Raw genomic sequence first — 19,092 nt, forward strand, 5'->3', positions numbered from 1 at the left:
CAATTCCCTCAACACCCTGGGGTGGAGAGCATCTGGACCTGCTGATCTGAACACGTCCAGCCCCTCCAGAAGCTCTCTAACCCGATCCTCCCCGACCTAAGGCCTGGTGGCATTTCTCCCGAGTCTGTCTGGAATCCTGGTCGGGGAGTCCTGGTCCCTGCACAGGAAAATGGAGGCAAAGAATTTGTTAAAGAGGTCTGCTTTCTCCTCTGGTGCAACCACCAGATTGCCAAGCATATCCTGCAGGGGCCCCACATTACCTGGTGCCTTCTTCATTCTCCCTATATATTTAAAAAAGGACTTTTTATTATCTTTGATCCTTGATGCTAGCCCTAGCTCCGTATCTGCCTTAGCTTTTCTAACAGCCCCCCTACAGACCCGAGCGGTGGAGGTATATTCCTCTTTGGTGATAGCCCCTCCCTTCCACCAGGTGTATGCCTCCTTTTTGGCAATCAGGCATTCATGAATGCCCTTGATGAGCCAGGGTGGCTTCTGGGCACTCTTGCCCCCCTTGCTTCTTGTTGGGATTGTCACCCTTGGGCTCTGAGTATCGTCTCTTTAAGGAACGACCACTCATCTTGGGCACCGAGTTTCCCTACTCTCAAGGACTCCAGCGCCTCTCCCACTAATCTCAACTCATTGAAGTTGGCCCTCTTAAAGTCCAGGACTGCTGCCTTGCTGCAGGCCCTTGGCACCTTGTGCTGGATGGTGAATTCCAGCAAGTGATGATCACTATCACCCAGGTGGTCAAGGACCTGGAGCCCTCTTACCAGGTCCTCGCCTGTGGCCAGGACCAGGTCCAGCAGGGCATTCCCCCTGGTGGGACTGTGCACCTCCTGGGTTAAGTGGAGGTCCTGTATCTCATCCAGGAACCTCCGTGAGCAGTCCGACCTGGCTGATGTCCGGGTAATTTAGATCACCCATGACAACTACATCCCTTGCCTTAAGTGCCTCCACAAGCTGACACGAGAATTCACTGGCATTTATGAAAGGGGCACTAACAATGAGTGTGTGCGTGAATTCATCCCACATATCATCTAACCCATCCCCAATCTTCTTATTTTCCAATCTTCTTTCTTTTGGAACTAAAAAGTGGATCCAAACAGCCCCCAGTTCTGGAAATGCTAATGTGGATCCCAAGCTAAATCTGTCAGGAATAGACTAAACCACATTTCTGCTTCTAAATCCCTGAATTTTGGGTGCATCTGAAATCCTCATGTCACTCATGTAAAGCCATGTTACCCTCCCCAAGATTTCTCCTATCTTGCATCCAGTTTCAGCCAAAGTCTTGGCTAGATGGATCACAGGATTTAACTTAGCCTTTTAATTTCACTGTTAAAAAATATTTAGGTAACAGCAGCTATAAAATGACTTCACCCATGTTCAGAAGCATTCCAGCCATGCTTGGGCCATAATCCAATAGAATTGTGCCCTTGCTCAGTTTTATGCAATGACATACAATTCTGCAAAAATTTACTGTATACTGAACTTTCAGCATTATGAGTTGAGCTTAGTGGGAGTCATTGTGGGGGACCAGGAGGAAGATGTGTACTGGAAGAGAAGATATTTTTCTTTCTTTGCCTGAAAGCCCATTATCTGAATCCTGCCCTGTCCCAAATCTGAATCATTTGCATTAGAAGGGATCACAAACATACTCATTCCCTGGTTGACTTTGCTCCAAACCCTCCATGCCCCTCTATCTCTAACCCTTCGTTTATTTTCCTGTTTAGTTAATCCCATCCTGCCATAATCCCCCCCAACAGGATTTAAACAAACTAAAGCCCAAAATACCATAGTCCTAAAGTATTGCTTTACACCATTGCAGTAGCCACTCTGCTTGTAACCTATGTTAGCAGGCAACCATCAATCTTTCTAGATCACAGTGTATGCATGAGAAGTCACCAGGACCTTCAACACATGCACCTAGGCAGGAGTGTGGAGGAGTGAAGGCTGCCCAGAACTTCTGTCCCCCCTTTAGACAATTGAGACAGAATCCAAAGGCCAGACTGAGTCCAGATATTCAGTGCTTGATGGCTGCAGTTATATGCTTATCTGGGAATTAAACTTGGGTCTCCTGCATGGTGAACATGGATTCTACCACTGAAACACAACAGCAGATTAACTGATATAGGTCTTGTTTATATAAGAAAGTTTTTTAGTGTAACCTGAGGTGTCAGTCTAAACTATCAAGGTCTATTGTATAACTTTTCACTTGGCCACTTATATTACAGTATTTTGTGATTTAGCATTATTGTTTCAGATGTTGTTTAAACTAAAGATTATCAGTGTAACTGGTGAAACTTTCCATACAGATATAATGCCTTTCCTTCAATCTTTATCTATCTTGGCTGTTTACACTGAAAACTCCTTGGGACAGGAGTGTCTCAAATTTTGTTTGTATAGTGCATAGCACAAAGATAAGACACAGTAGCCCATTCTTGATTTTAAGCACATTATAAATAACCACAATCCCAGTTTAGGATGGGAGAGTCACAGACCTGGCCCAGGTTTCTCCAGGTCACAGACCTGCCTTGCTTCTCATGAGGAGATAGGTCACAGTCCTTCCCTAAATCTGCTTTGTGATGGTACTCCCTCATTTTGCAATTGCAAACACATTTAAAAATAGTGTATGTAAGTCACAAGCAAAGATGAAAAAAGCTAGTGTGTGTAGTTACAGAGATATACAGGGGGAGTATTGCTTGCAGTCATATACCATTGGAAAGAATGGTACAGGAAAATAGCTGTCAAGAAAGATGAGTATAACACAGCCAGTGGGTCAAAAAAAGGATAAATCGGGATATGGCCATTTTGCTGTCAGAGACAGAAATGCAGCTCCCCACTGTAACTCAGAACGCTTTGCAGGAAGCATGCTGAGTTACAGTGATCCCCTGGACCAAACAGAACTTCACTGTTGGTTTGCCGGGGGGGTTGTAGGGGGGAAGGGTGGCAGGGGGGAAATCTAGCTGCTGGCTGGGAGCCTGCTGCCAGTTTCACCCAACAATGGCTCCTCATCCCTCCCAGCGTGTCCCTATTTCCAGAATTGGGGGGGGGGGGAGGAAAGGGAATAGAGGGAGCTCATTCTAGGGGTTCCCCAGCTGGTGACCCCTCCATCAGGGGCTAAAAAATCCCCAGACTGAACTCCCTCCGCTCCCTTTCCCACCTTCCATTCTGAAAACAGCGACAGGCAGGGAGGCGGTGCAGACACAAGTTACAGAAGACGCTATGTTTTGAAACTTCTTCATCTGACCCCTCATGCAATGAGGGTTCAGATTTTCATGCGATCAGCCATTTTTTAAGCTGTCTGCAACTGTGCACTTGTGTTTGGTCATGGCTATAGACCACTTTCTGTGGCCAGATCAGGTGAAAATTCTCACTTCTGTTTGCACCCTAAATGGACACACAGGAACTGCACTGCTGAATGTTTGCTCTGTTTGTTTCATAAAGAGCCATATGAAATCTCACTCATATTTCTTTAGTCTTCATTCCAATTGTCATTCCTTGAGAGCAGCCTTGATATTACCTACCAATGATTAAGCGATTCCTATTGACTTTAGACTTTAACGGTGACCTGCAAAGGAAAACACTTTTCTGCGTTTCTTTATAATGGAAAAGACATCTGAATTATTAGCTAGTTATTCTAGGGTCTCCTTGTGCTTCTTTTATAACCTTACAAAAAATATGAATATCATGTCTTGCCTGCAGGGAGCTGCGGCAGCTACTTTCTCAGCCAACAGCTAAAGGGACAGGATGATATGTCTGCCACAAATGTTATTAGAATGTGACTGAGCACAGACTGTTGTGATTGGTCATACTTGTTAGCACTGAGGCTTCAATCTTATCATTTGTTGTGTAGATACAACAGAGAGCCCCCACCCACAATAAATTATTCGTGAGGTATTCAAAGCTCTCTTAAGGAATTTGAACTTCTGTTTACCAGTAGGTCAGTTCCTTTCCAACTCAAAGTAAAATGAAATAAGATACTGTAAACCAGGGATCGGCAACATTTTTGGACAGGGTGCCAAAAACACCCGCAACCTCAACTTGTAAGATATTGGCATTCCAAGGGTGGACTGTGGGGGAGCCATAAGGGGTCTGATCCTTGTTGTGGCAGTGCAAGCCCCAGCCCTTTCCCCATAGTCTGCACCAAGGCATGGATGCACCTGCCACGAGCAACATGCTGGGCTAGGGCTCTGTGGGCCCCAGTGCAGCTGCTTGCAGCCTCCTGGGTGCCTGCCACAGCTGGCCCAGGCTCAGGGCAGGTCTCTGCCACCTGCCACAGAACCTGGGCTGCTCACAGTAGGCAGTGGGGAGGCTGCAAGCAGCTGCATTGGGGTATGCGGAGCCCCAGCCCAACTCGTGGATGGCAGGGAAGGGCCAGAGCTGCATTGCCACAACAAAGATCGGGCCCGTTGCTGCTCCCACATCATCCACCCCGGGGCATGCGTGCCCAGCAAAATGCCTTCACATGCCATGCTCTGGCACACGTGCCGGGGGTTGCTGACCCCTGCTGTAAACCTTGAAATAAGTATGAGCACAAAGGATTCCACTGTTAAAACCATTTCCAAACCAGTATAGACACATATTTTCAGGATTAGGCCCAAAGAAAGTTTCACCCCAAGCAGGAGTTCTGTAGTTGTTAAAAGAGTTTGCACAACGCCAGTGAAATCAGATTCCCTGGAAGTCAATGGCAGAATGCCCCTGGGTTTCACTGAGGCTAGGATCCAATCCTGTGACTTCAAACAAGTAAAGAATTTGATCCAAAATCTAAAATGCTTTCCCCTCGTAATTGCTTTCTATTCACTCCTGTGTGCTAGCATGGTCTCACTAGAATTCTAATCACTAAAGGAGTTCTCCAGAAAAAGCAGCGAAAGTAAGAGCTAATTTTTCATTGGTTTTAAAGCAACACAAATACACGGCAGACATAATTATTTTTTCTTCAAGGTTTGCACTAAACAACACCATCATCTTTTTTTAGGCCAGTGATATAGTAATACTATGAATCTGGTCCACTCACTCTTTTAATAATGTGCCTTGAGAATCTCTGGCCAACAAGAGATCAGCATTGCTGATTGCAATGTTTTTACTTGGCAGGCTGGTATTTTGAAGACCTCTGAAAGCATGAGTCAAGCAGTACACAGATGCCCTCAGTTCCCTGGGAATGCACAAACTATACAGACAGTTGGGTCATTGCCCTCTGAGAAGGAGAACTAAAATTGCCGATGAGGAAACATCATGGGCTAAGGAAAATCTAAGACTTGCAAAAGATGAGATCAGGGATTGCTGGGGGGCCTTACCCTGTTCATGAGAGTTGCAGAAGCTAAATGCATTTACCCCCATTAAGATGTCAATAATAAGCAGATATTAACATAGATATATTGTTTTCCTCACATCCTGTTTCAGAGCAGTGCGCCAGCTGACCAATGACATCCAAGTTGGTGTCTGAGCAACAAACAGTAGGAAATCAGAGATGTGCCTTACTCCCGCAGTCACCTCTGACAACACTGAGGATTCTAGCAATATCTAGTGTTGTTAGCAATGTAACAACATAAAAATGGCTTTTCAAATGAAGGTCTTGAATTCCCAGGCTCCAGTTAGGAACAGAGTCTAGTATGCTGTGTTGTTGCCTGGTTGTTTTTTGATAATTTCATTGTTAACGACATTTACCAGATAAAACTCCAATCCTGAATACACCCATAGAGATGCTTTGCTCTATGCATAGTATTGTAGGGAGGATATTTTTCCTTCCCAATTGTAAACTAAGAATCACGAAGTTTGCCACTGGGCAAATAGCAGGACAAGGTCTTATGATATAGTTAAACCCCTTAATATGAGTTTCCTCTACTAAGCTCAGCTCCAAGTCACTCATTTCAGTACAACGGTCCACATGCTTAAAATAAAGTGTGCCTGATGATAATGCTTATAATCCTGATTTTTCAGGCCTCTGTCTAGTCTTCCAGGAAAAAAAAAAAGAGTCCCAACACTCCTGATATTTCTAAGGCCTGGTCCACATTTAAAAATTTTAGTGGCATAATGAGGTCATTTAGGGAGGGAGTCTTTTATAGTTATTATGCTAGTAAACTTTTAGGACACAATTACACCAGTACACTCACTCATCCTTATACATTCTCTTTCTGATGAGAATGTATGTGCATAAGAGGATACAGTGTAACTATAGTTCACACTTCAGTTACACTGGTAGAGTTGTGGTAGTACAACTCGGTGGGTTGAAAAGGCCTAACAGAACAGACGGATAAAAAAAATCTTTGAAGTCTGAGTGAGAGCTGGTTCATGTAGAGCACAGTAATTTGCCTGCTGTATTTCTCCATTATTGAGAGCTGCACGAGTCATTAGTTTCCAAACATGCCTAGTTATTTAAAGTGGATTGAAAAGCATTTAAGATGTATCAGAGACAATCCCTTCCCTGTTTTGGTTTTAGCTGTCAGGTTCCAATGGCTCCTTGAATGTTTTCTGTTTTTCCAGGCCTAGTCTGCACAGCTGGCAATTTGTGCAGGCTACTCCTTTATTTATCTCATGACAGTCTCGCAACAACACATGACCACAAGACTCAATTATTATCATTCCTTCTTTGCAAGGTGGATGCTAGCAGCTTGTTCAGAAGGCAACAAAATGCCTGCCTGCCTCCTGCTCTAAGGGGATGTGCAGCTATCCTGCCCACCTGCATCATTTCATACATCAGTAGGCTTTAAAATAGCAGCTAAACTGTAAGTTAGCATTTCTGGTTAGTAAAGCACTTAAACATGACTTGCAAAGGAACTTGTTACTGGGTTTATGTCCTTCCCCTCTCCCTCTAATGGGTGAAGGAAGTCTAAGATTTTGCTGGTTTGCTTTTCAAAGGGGCTTTTTTTTTAATCTTTCCTGATTTTTTTTAAATCTTAAAATATCATTAATTTTTCTGGAAGACTTTTTGGAGCTCTCAGAAATGTGAATCATGAGCTTCTGAAGACCTTCATTAAAGGGGTAAGAACATATTGAGCAATTGTCTCCCTCTGTTCCTAGACTGTTTAAGTTAACTACAGGTTAACAGAAACAATGGGTTCCAAGAAATCTAAATCAATCTCTTTCATCTCAAAGGGCTTTGTAAACTCCATATTCAGCACAACCAAAGTGAATATCTGGAGTGAAGGGCAGAAGCCAGGTTTACCTCTGGTGCATATCCTCTTTTATCTTCTTCCATTCTCACTCTGCCAGACACAGACTTCAGTAAAAAAAACAAAAAGTCAAGTGATTACACATGGTAAGGGAAGTGGTCTGTGCAATCATGAAAGGCAGGAAGGCGTTCATAGGGCAAATTTTCAGTTAAAACATGAGTCATGCCCAGAAAGAGCCCTCATAAATGCTATATAGTTTGCAGCTCTTCTGTGAAACTAATACAAGAAAACATGACAAATTTTCTGTACAGTCACATGCCTGGGCTAAACTACTCAGCCTATCCTCTCAAAGTCCTTTAGTTATCTATGGTGACTTTCCAGGTGGAAGTTAAGATTCCACAGCAGTTGAGGGCCCTGCTCCTCTGCCCTTGTAGCAAGTAGTACTTCGGCAGGTGGTCATCTTCTAGCCAACCAAGTTCATCAAATGAGCTGAAGGAATGAGTCATTAGTGGGTCATCATGGAATTATAGCAAAGTAATGCTGAAAGGGACCTCTGTAGGCCATCTAGTCTAGTCCAACCCCCTGCCAGAAACAGGATCATCCCTATCCAAACAATCCCAAGCAAATCCTTGTGGATTACTAAAACTGCAAGTCAAGGGTTCCTATTCTTTCTTCCTCTCCTTTCCCCATCAGAAAAACACATCATGAGATCTATGTGACCTACTGCTAAGTGCCTTTGGCCACTGCATTTATCCATAGGCAGGGTGATACCAGTTCTTATTTACTGGTTTCTCATTGCCTGGTTTTGGAAAAAGACTATGTGCAAAAAGGCAACATTTCTGCCAGAATGTGGTGATTTAGTTAGTGCCAAAATCTACTAAATGGTACAAGGAAGGAAAGCAATAACAACAACAACAACAAACACCCACTCTCCAAGTAGGCCTTCCTGTTGAATAAATCTGGGGGAGGGGCCAGTTTGAGTATGATTTGGGGTTGACTTGGGGTGTTTTTAAAAAATATAACAACTCATCGTTAATAACATGAGCGAGTTCTTGTGGAAGCCATTCCACTGAATTTTACATTTTGCTTTATGCTGTGTCTACGGAGTCTGGAAACTGGTAGAAAAAATAAACAGCTCATTTTGAGAGAAAGGACTCAACTACACTTGGAGTTACTCAGAAAGCTGTTCCTGAGTAGCCTTATTCTTGACTAACTCCTTAAGAATGCATGGAGTTAGTTAGAAATAGCTACTGTACTTTAAATTCATACCCTGCTTGAATCTGAAACAGCTCTCAAGCATGGACCAGCCATAAAAGGTGGATTCAGCTGAGCTTAACTGAAAATTGCACAAGCAGGGAAACATCATTCCAGCTCCCTCTGATTACAGAAAGGCTATCCTGAAAGCTATCCAGCTGGATATCAAATTACAAACAGCACATCATCAGTAACAAACTGTCAGAATGATCATCTGCCTTAAGGCGTTTCACGCTTGCCAGGAAGGTAACCTTTAGAGGCCTGATTTGGTTCCCACTTAAATACAGAGGAATTCTGTCAGAGGGCACTCGGAGCAGAAGCGAGCGTCATCTTTACCACACTGCATTATAAAAGACATCAGACTGTTTAATCGGTCCATTAATGAATATAAACCCCATTTCACAGAGAGACAATGGTTAAGAAAAATAACTATTCTATTTTATATTCCATGTATCTGCTTCTTGCCCAGGCCTGAAGAAGAGTACTTTGCCCCAACTATACAGGTAGTCCAGTAAAAGAGATCACCAAAAAACCCTTGCTTTTCACAACTATTCCACTGGCTTTTCTGGGGGAATGGTGTGTGGCGGCTACCACAACATATTTTATATATTTAGTGCTTTATTTCATAGGGAAATGTCAAGATGATAGACTATTCTTAAAAGTTACATTGTCATGAAATAATTGATGTTTCTGTTTTCTGAATCAAATCACCCGCTAAAATGTTTTAATAATATTAAAACATCAGTCATTGTCTTTATGTTGGACAGAGCATCTCTACTGAAAGTCACCAATGTTCTTTGGTTCTGTTGCCTGACTAAGAGGCAGTAACATCAATTGCTGCTGAAACAAAATAGCTATTTTCCCCTTTTCACTTCTTTTTGAGGTATAAAGGTGAACTAAAATGTTTTTATTTTGTAAGATTTTATTTTCTGCTTTTTTTTTCAGGATGTCAATTCTGTGGTTTTTTCTGGGTTTAGTTAAAAATATGCAGGTCTCATGTTTATTGGAAGTTTTCATACCTTGATTGAAAGGAAAGAGTAGTGTTGAATCATTCATAAAATGTATTCCTCTAAACTGTTCAGTAATTATTGGAGTTAACTGTATGTTTAAAAATTAAACATAAAGCAAAGAGTTTAAAATAGTTGGACCAAAAATCCCTGCTCTGTCAATTTGCTGAGCTTTCTGACTCATATCTGTTGCACTGTCATAACTTCATTCAGTTTTCCAGCCAACACAGGGTCTTCCAAAGAAGATAAGACCTGAAATTCTAATGTAAATATTGACTTTATATTACAGAAAGTTGTCAAGCTTTTGCTATAAATGACGATAAATAAATCAAAGAACATAGACTTAAATTTATTTTCTCTTTGCAACATATCTTTAAAGTTATTGAAGAGTGACCTCTTCTCTTACAACATAAGAGTTATGCCTGGGATTTTCAAAGAAGCCTATGGGAGTTTTGTTTTCCAGTGGGAATTAGATGCTTAAGTCCCTTGGGCTCCTATGAAAATGCCATTCTACCATTTCAGAACAGACCACTGAGCCAGTAACTTGAAGATGAAATTCTGGAAGGTGAGGGGGGGGAAAAAAAAAAATCAGCAGGACCCCTGAATTAGCTTTTTCCAAGGCCAGAGACTGATGGTTCAATTTTGCATCATCAAGAACCAAGTTAAAGCAGTGATAACAATGACTGTCATAGAAACATTTCTAAAGTGACAACTAGCCTCAGGTAAGGCATCATTAGTAAAACTCTTAGGATGTTGACTGACTGACAGCTCATTTCTGAACGTTAGATTGTTAGCCCAGAAAATGGCACCTATAATATTTGCTTATTTTATGTGATAAAGATGTTTAATGCAACTAGCAGCAGACTTCAGTGTTGAAAGGCTTGGAGCCAGGTACATTGATCACGAGGATTCAGTTCCTACTCAGTTCCAAGGATCATTTCACATCAGACCAGGTTCTGTGGTTTGCCTCTGTATTGTTGGTAAGAACAGCCAGCTTTTCCGAGAAGTGATTTTCTGTGGGCTTTTTTTCTTTTGAAACTTCCTCCTCACTGTGGCTTGTATGCAAAGTGCTCAGGGCTACCACTGCGCACACTACCAAAGGAGAGTTCTCTCTTCATTCTCTAAGAAAATGAAACCAAAATTCTACAGAAACAACATAGCAATCTATTCATGTCAAAATAATGATGAGGACTTTCGCGGTGGTTGACAGAAGTCAATCATCATGGTGCGCTGTGACCAGTGGGGTCCCCCAAGGCTCTGTCCTAGGGTCTGTACTTTTTAACATCTTCATCAATAATGTGGACATTGGTGTCAGAAGCGGGCTGGCCAAGTTTGCTGACAACACCAAACTCTGGGGTAAAGCATCCACACCTGAGGGCAGGAGGGTGATCCAGGCAGATTTTGATAGGTTCATGAAATGGGCAGATGAGAACCTGATGGTTCTCATCTGTAGTGCTAACCAGCTAACTACGCTGGTTAGCACTGCAGATGAAAGGGACTTGGGGGTCATGATTGACCACAAGATGAACATGAGCCTTCAATGTGATGCTGCAGCTAGTAAAGCAAGCAAAACGCTGGCTTGCATCCATAGATGCTTCTCAAGCAAATCCCAGGACGTCATTCTCCCATTGTACTTGGCCTTGGTGAGGCTGCAGCTGGAGTACTACATCCAATTTTGGGCTCCACAATTCAAAAAGGATATGGAGAAGCTTGAGAGGGTGCAGAGGAGAGCCACGCACATGATCAGAGGTCAGGAAAACAGACCTTTTGATGAGAGGCTGAGAGCCATGGGGCTCTTCAGCCTGGAAAAGCGCAGGGTCAGGGGTGATCTGGCGGCCACCTGTAAGTTTATCAGGGGTGCTCACCAGGATCTGGGGAAACGTCTGTTCACCAGAGCGCCCCAAGGGATGATAAGATTGAACGGTCACAAACTCCGCTGCGACCATTTCAGGCTGGACATAAGGAAGAACTTCTTTACTGTTGAAGCCCCCAAGGTTTGGAATAGACTGCCACCAGGGGCGGTTCAAGCACCCACTTTGAATGCCTTCAAGACACATTTGGATGTTTATCTTGCGGGGATCTTATGATATCTGCTGACTTCCTGCCCCTGGGGCAGAGAGCTGGACTCAATGATCCTCCGGGGTCCCTTCCAGCCCAAATGAATGTCTATGAAAATAGGTGTTATTACCACTTTGCCCATTAAGTAGTGTGCGGGCTGGCTCCCAGTCCCGTCCTCGCCGGGCGTGATCTGGGCCCGTCTGTGTGCACGCGGGCTGTGGCCGGCAGCCCGGGCACGCGGGGCCGGAGAAAAACCGCGGGGTGGAGTAGTATGCTCGAGCTAGAATCAGTCACGGAGGCGTAATGGTTGATTGAAAAGATTACTTACACCGGAGATGGTCACGGTGCAGGCTGGACAGTTTACAGGTACAGCTCCGCTTCAATCCTCTTTGGAGGACTCTAAAACTCGGTTCCCAGGATCCTCGGAGTGGTTCAGACTCCGTGGTTTCGATAACTGGGTTCTAGGGTAGGGATTCGTCTGGGCTGCGATTGGTGACGGGGAGAGACTAGAGGCCGTCGGTAAGTGGTGCCCCGGAGTTTGCTAGGCTCTGGGGGTTCGGCAATTGGAGTCTCTATCGCCTTCTTAAGAAAGACGCGCTGGGTTCGAAAGGACCCACAGCGCTTAGAGATCCGTCTCTCCATCTCTGTCTCCGTCTCTCTCTCCAACTTGGGCGGAAATCACCCAAGCCTTTTGTACGGCTAGCAAGCCAATAGCTAGCCCCCACGTGTGCCTAAATTAAGACCGGCCAATAATGTGGCTCAAATCTCAATACAACTGGCGGGAACTCCTTTGCAGCGTGCATCACTGTAATGCAAGAGTAATGCACAATGCAAAGAAGGCTACAGAACGGCGGGAAACACTTTTCTGCTCGCGGGTTCTCTATAGCAACAGACCACTCCGTCGTGCAAAAGAGCTGCAATTCAGCGGGAACATAATTTAGCGGTGCCGAAGCACACACAATCAAAAAATCCACAACTTTGGGTTGTGACAAGTAGCACCTTTCATTAAACAGTATGTTAAAAGCACTGCATTAATTTGACAGCTCAGTACATCTCTAAGGTTGGCAATAAGTATTATTCCTGTTAAGAGATAAGGAAAAATAAAGTAAACAAGATGAAGTAACTTGTTAAAGGTCACTCAGGAGATCTGTGACATATCTTAGATGTAGGTCTTCCAACTTTCACTCCAATGCCTTAACCACAACATCAACCCCTTCTCTAGAAATTATATTTTGCGCTACTCGCCATTGATGTAAAGTGGGAACAGAATTAGTCCTTTGATTATCTCAAAGTGTGTTTCAAATAGATACAAAGTGAATCAAACATGTACACCAGGGTGAAGAAGGTATTTCCTGGCACGTGTTCATGCCTGTGAAAGGGTTTTGTCCTGTTTCCCACTTTTATAAGGAACTGGCAGTATGAAATTATGGTCTGCCCAGTACTGCACCACTAACCTTTTCAGCTCTAATCTTGCAGAAAAAATCAGAGAAGTGAACTCATGCCCACAGAGATTCCCACCAAAGTCAACAGCACAGGAATCCATTCCAGCAGTTCTTGTTCCAGGATAGGAAACCACGTTCCTACACCTGCTGAAAGCAGGTACCTGTCTTGGTTACTTTTACGTAAGTCAGTAGCATCTCTTGCTCATTTCCAATATGCTTTCACTCTGTTTTGGGTTGAACTGATACAGTGCATCGGGAGAGTCACACTGACATCATGCATGGTGGAAAATATTGTTCAGCTGAGAAACTTAGCCCAAAGAGAAGAGTGGTGGTAAGATGCATCCAGACTCCAAGTCACCTGGGGCACCAAGGCAGGCCTCGCACTTAAGTGTCAAATAAAAATCATTTCAGTACATCAAAATCCAATTATTGAGAATTTCCACTTGGAACAAACATTGACATTTTTTGTCATAGTTTTAGAAGAAAACAAATTTCAAAATATTGGACTGTCCGACATGACAGAAGTTCTGAGTTTCAATCCGCTCTAATTTTCAGACCATCTAACCCTGCTCAGGGTAGGTTGGCATGGCCTGGTCGTGAAAAACATAACAGTTACCTCCCAGAACCTTTATACCACCATAAAAACAGAGCAGATGGGCAAGGTAACCCCCTGGCCCCTTGATTGCTTGAATTTGGAGTCGAATTACTTTAGGGAAAATTCAAGGTAAAAATAAACACCAGGGTAAGTGACACTAGCGTATGGGGCATGTGCCTGGAGCTCTGAATTTCATCTTGGGGCAGCCCTTTGCTCAAGGCAAACAGACTATCAGCTGTTCCCCTTCCACCTAGTTGTGAGACGATGTAAAAGTACCAGCCCTAAAGCAGCAACTACTCCAAAATTTGCTCATCTGTCTGCCCTGGATGCTAGTGCAATTTACACATATGTGTAAGCCATTATAAGTGACATGAGTATAAACATGTTTGTTCAGGCTCTCTGGCTGGATTTTTTGGGTAAGACAATGGCTAGCATAGACCAGGCCTTTGTCCTAATTATTGCTCCACAGAATTCTCTCCCCGGACCACAACGGCACAGGATCAGATGGCAGAATCTAGCGAATGTATCTCTACCCTGGGCGCAGAGGCACGATCCCTTATGGTGCTGCCTTTGGGGAGGTGTAGTCCCACACCAAGCTCAGATCTGTTTCTGTGGCACCATTTCTCCTTATTGACTTTAAGCATGTGAAAGCAGCTGAACGCTGAAATGGTTCATATCACAGAAGTATTACTCATCTGTCTCTAAGCAGCAGGATAGTTTCCAGAAACAATAACTAAACCAGTTCTGATAACCAAAGGGTAATTCCCTTGCCCAAGCCCAGGAGTTCAACTCCGCCCAAAGTGACTTAACAGGCTTTCCTGCTTGTGTGTTATAAACAGGAGTTGCCATGGCAGCAGGCACATTCGGAGAATGTGCACCCAAGTGCCTATTAAGCTCTGAGAGCCATTTCCTCTGTGACTTGGACTGTGCAATTACAGGCAAGGAATTGCTAAGCCATGATTGTATGAAAATTAGAGCCAGCAGAACCAAAGACCTGGGAGAACCCTGCCTTGCCTCCTTTGTATTTTAGTATTTCCCATTTAAAGCTTTATCTTCCAACTTCAAAAACATTCAGATAAGCAGTGCCTGCTAGTGGGGATATCAGATAAACTGAACATCCTTTAACTCTGCCTTTGACAGATGAATTTTCCTTTCTATTGCAGTTGTTCCTTTAATATTTATCCACATGCAGAGTTTTATTCTGCAGCTAGAAAGGCAAACTGGTCTGCTAAGTCTAACACTGGTGAAGCCCTTAAATCACCTACCAACCTGTATAAACTCCAGGGTGATTTCCAAGGCCTATAAAGCCAGTGGCTTTGTATCATACACTTTCTAGTTTTTAGGACTCTGCAAATTCCAAGGCTGATCTTAGTTTTCATTAATAACAAACTGTTTGAATGACAACTTTGCAACACTTCCATAGAAATAATTCCAACAAAGTCAAGACAACTATTTGTGTAAGTAGAAACTACTCACATAAACATGGATGACTTGTGTAAGAATTAAAAGGATAGGGCCATCATATTTTCTTGTGAGCCTGAGCCTGGAAAATATAAAGTGATCACTGGAGCTGAAAGATTACCTTGCCGATTCTACCTAAAAATCACAGATTATTCACAGTCCCACCTACTACCACCCAATGCTGGTCTCAGGGCCTTTGAAATGTACAACCCTGGATCTCTCCATTTTTTGGAGTAAACTCAGGCCAATTACAGTGAGGATGATGTGCTGCCAATAGCATAGAAGCTTCTGAAAAATCTCCAGACAGCGTTTGGCTAGGTTGGCTTTTCGGTAAAATAGCCAAGCAGAGGCATCTGAATAAGGTGGGAAGCAGAGAAGTATGCCACATTAAGAAAAGAGCCCCACATTCTGATTCCATCTCTGACTCCCCCTACATAACTCACTTTATTTAACTGTATTTGCCTTCATTTTCCATCCTGTAAAATAGGATAACAATTATTGCTCATCATATAGGTCACTGTAGGACTTCATTGGTTAATATTTGCAATGATGTAAGAATTAGTAATTGCCCAGACGGACAGAGATGGGAAAGGATCATGGTAAGGTAAGAGTGTGAAGATGGAAGCAAGGTAAGAACAGGAGGGAACAAGGAAGCAAAAGGCAAGGTGCTACTGGGCCTTGCAAATAAAGGGTAATGGCAGGGCCACAGAATCAATTTGCCAGAGGCTAGAAGGTGGCAGAACTCTACCACATATCAGTTGCTCCACAGCAACTGCCCATGCACGTATGTCTACCCAACAGTAAGTGGAAACTAAACTGTGGTAGCTTAGCTCTCTGTGAAAGAAGGTAAGTTATTGCAGGTTCATTTTTATTTATGACAGGCAGAAGGCAGGATGGGGCAAACCTTAGAGACTAACTTTATCACAGGGTAAGGGAGTGACACAGGGGATGCATCTAATCATGTTATTAAGGTAACATGATAAACTCCAGCACTTTGCTCCAGAATTAATCACGGTGCCTTAGTGGCATGTTTAGATGTTCAAACTACTGCAATCCAGGGTGCATATGCAGATGCTGCACCTGAGACTGCAACAGTTTGAGCTGGGTGAGCAAAGGATCTGGGGGGTCAGCCTGGGGTCTGGGAGGTGGTGGCAGGCAGCAGAGGGGCTGGCTGAGGCACAAGAGTGCCAGACCATGAGGAGCCCTGTGGCCAGGCAGCAGGCAGGGGTCTGGTCCCCTGCTGCCTGGACTGACCAGGCAGTGTACACCCGGGTCAGCGTTTACATGTACATTTAGGCACAATTATCTTCACTGCAGTAAGATAGTACTGTTGGGGATAGTACTATCTCATGACAGTGAAAATAAGTTTCCTGTGGTTTAGTAGCATTGCAGGTGTAAACTGTGATGCTTTACACCACAGCAAATTCATCTACTGCACAGTTAAGTGCACATGTAGATGCACCCAGGCCATGCAACAATTAAACCAGGAATGTCCAGCTGGTGGCCTGGGGGCTACATCCAACCTGTGAGGGGCTAACATGCAGCCCCTGGATGCCCTCAAACTACTCTAGCTGCTATGGCAGTGGTAGGTAGCTGGGGTCTTAGAGCAGAGCAGCACAGCAGGAGGCCCAGTGAGCTTGCTGTCTTCAGTGCAGCACCAGTAGTGGGGCTTAGGCAGTTCACACATCAGGGGCAGGGGGGATCATTTGTGTAGTGTTGGCAGTGGAGAGGAGGGGGTCACACAACTGGAAAGGGCCTGGGCTGCTCAATAGCAGCAATGGTGGGGGCACAGGGAAATAATCTGTGCAGCAGAAAGATGGAGGAGGAAGATCCCCTACAGAGTGGTAGCAGTAGGGGGGCTTGTGCAAGGGGGGTCATTACACATCAGTGACAAGGAGGGGTGATCACCAGCATGGCAGCTGCAAGAAGGTTGAGGGGGAGCTCACTCTTCTCATGCAGCAGCAAAGAGATGGGACCTGCAGCCCCTGGCTTAAACCATGGCAAAGCCCCACCCTCTTTTGCACCACAATACATTTTTCATATGCCCAGACCTTCAGCAGCAAATTATTTTTAGGAAAATATGTGACTAAAGGCATCATGTCAGGAGTGGCTAAAAAACAGCTAATGCTAGGAAATGGCTCTGACACCAGTTCTCTCTGGCTTCATTCATGGCATTTAACTTTTCTATCTTCATTTTCTCCTCTGCGAATGGGAACACTACGACCTTCCTACACTAGTGTTCCACAGATGAAACACCATTATCATAGTGAAAATTTTATATTCAAGCCTATAAATATTACTGGCAGCTACTCAGCAGACCAAAAACCAAATTCCAATCTGAATCCAAGCACACAACATGTGCCAGTTGGCAGGTGTGTATATTTGTTAGAGAATAGACTCCTTGCAAGTTTGAATAAACTGCCTATTCACCGAACAGAACAAACCAGGGCAAAGATCTAGAAGACAGCGCATTAGACAAGAGCGCACAAACAAGGCCAAAACAAAACTAATCAGCTGGTTCCAACTGGTTTTGACAGGAAACCTCCCACTAGGCAACTTTAATGAGCTGTAGGGTGCCACCCCACTTCCAACTGCAGTATTTTGAATATCTAATGGCCAGTAAACATGACTGGAAAGTGGCTGAGTAGTCAGAAGGATTTTTTTTTAATGGTGTTACATCTGTGTGTCAATACAACACGACACAACTTTCTCATAGAGAGGGAAGAACTAAAAAAAATTGGATGACATGTTATGCAAGCTACACAAGTAAAAGGGAAATAGTCGTTAGTCAGACTCAAATTCTTCGTCTTACTTTAAACCACGCTTCAACCCCAATGAACACATTGGAGAAATGAGCTCCATAGAATTACAAGGGACCTCAAGGATCACCTCTGTCCAGCCTCCTACACAGATGCATCCCTCCCAATCTTCATCCCTCCATGGGGCCTACCCATCCTGTTCTCAGATAGCAGCCAAATGTATTGAGTCATTGTTCTTTACAGACTCCACATTCTTTCAGTTAATGGATGTAACCCAAAATCATTCCTTTTCAAGGTCTTCTAGCAAACTAGGCTTGATATTCTTGGTATTTCTATTTCTAGGCAATGAATCAAGCAGTATGACACATTAAACTTATATAACCAATGCCTTCCAGGGCTCCTCTGTAGCAAAGCTGGGCAAAAGAGCACAACTCCACTCACTTTAGAAACCTTTGTAAATCACCTTTAAAGTATCTATCATGTATGTATACATCTGTAATGAATATGTATATATAGGGCCTAAACTATAGGCAGCATATTTCACTCACTCACACTCTCTCTCTCTCTCTCTCACACACACACACACACAAACACACAGCCCCCAGTTGTGTGGTAAAATGCGGTAGTAACATTTTTCACCTTTTCATGAAAAATTAGCTGCTGGTACTTTTAGGCTTGAAAGCTATAGCTAAAGTCGCTGTGCAAATGGGATGACAACAGCTGACTGGTATGTATTGCTGTGTTAAGCGGGACATTTCTCTTTCTAAATGCTGGTGATGAATAATAAAGACTTTATTCAACACCATGGATAAATCAGAAGATATTCTTCTAGATGGTTTCAGCAGAATTTCAAACCCACACACATTTGCAAGTTGATATTTCAAGGTATCCAGGTTGCTATGGACAACCAGAGAACAGTGAGCTGTCACAGACAACAGTGTGATATCACAATCTGCAAAATAACAACACTTTGTATTTTTGTACCCCCAAGTTCTAACTGTGTTTTACTAAGAAGGGTAACAATTATTAGGCTCATTTTACAGATGGGGACACTAAGTCAAAGAGTGATTTAGGTGACTTTTCCATAGTAGATAGGTAGAGAATCCAGGCTAGCAATTACATTTGCAAAACTATAAAGCACCATGGCCATACTCACACTGGGCACATCTACATATGCAATTAGTGTTACGTGGATTTACTCTACAGTAATTTACTGTGGGGTAAATCCACCCTGGGCAGGTAGCTACATATGTGGGCACTTGGGAGCAGAGTTGCTGCTCCTGGCAGTAGCCTGCTCCCAGCCTCCTCTAGCCCTGCACCAGCCAGGGAGAGCTGGAGGCAGCAGCAGCCAGGGGCTGGGCAGTGGGTGGCACAAAGGCAACTGCCAGGGCCAGGATGGTGTCCAGC

This window comes from Alligator sinensis, unplaced genomic scaffold (assembly GCF_000455745.1).
Source record: "Alligator sinensis unplaced genomic scaffold, ASM45574v1 scaffold16_1, whole genome shotgun sequence".
NCBI lineage: Eukaryota > Metazoa > Chordata > Crocodylia > Alligatoridae > Alligator > Alligator sinensis.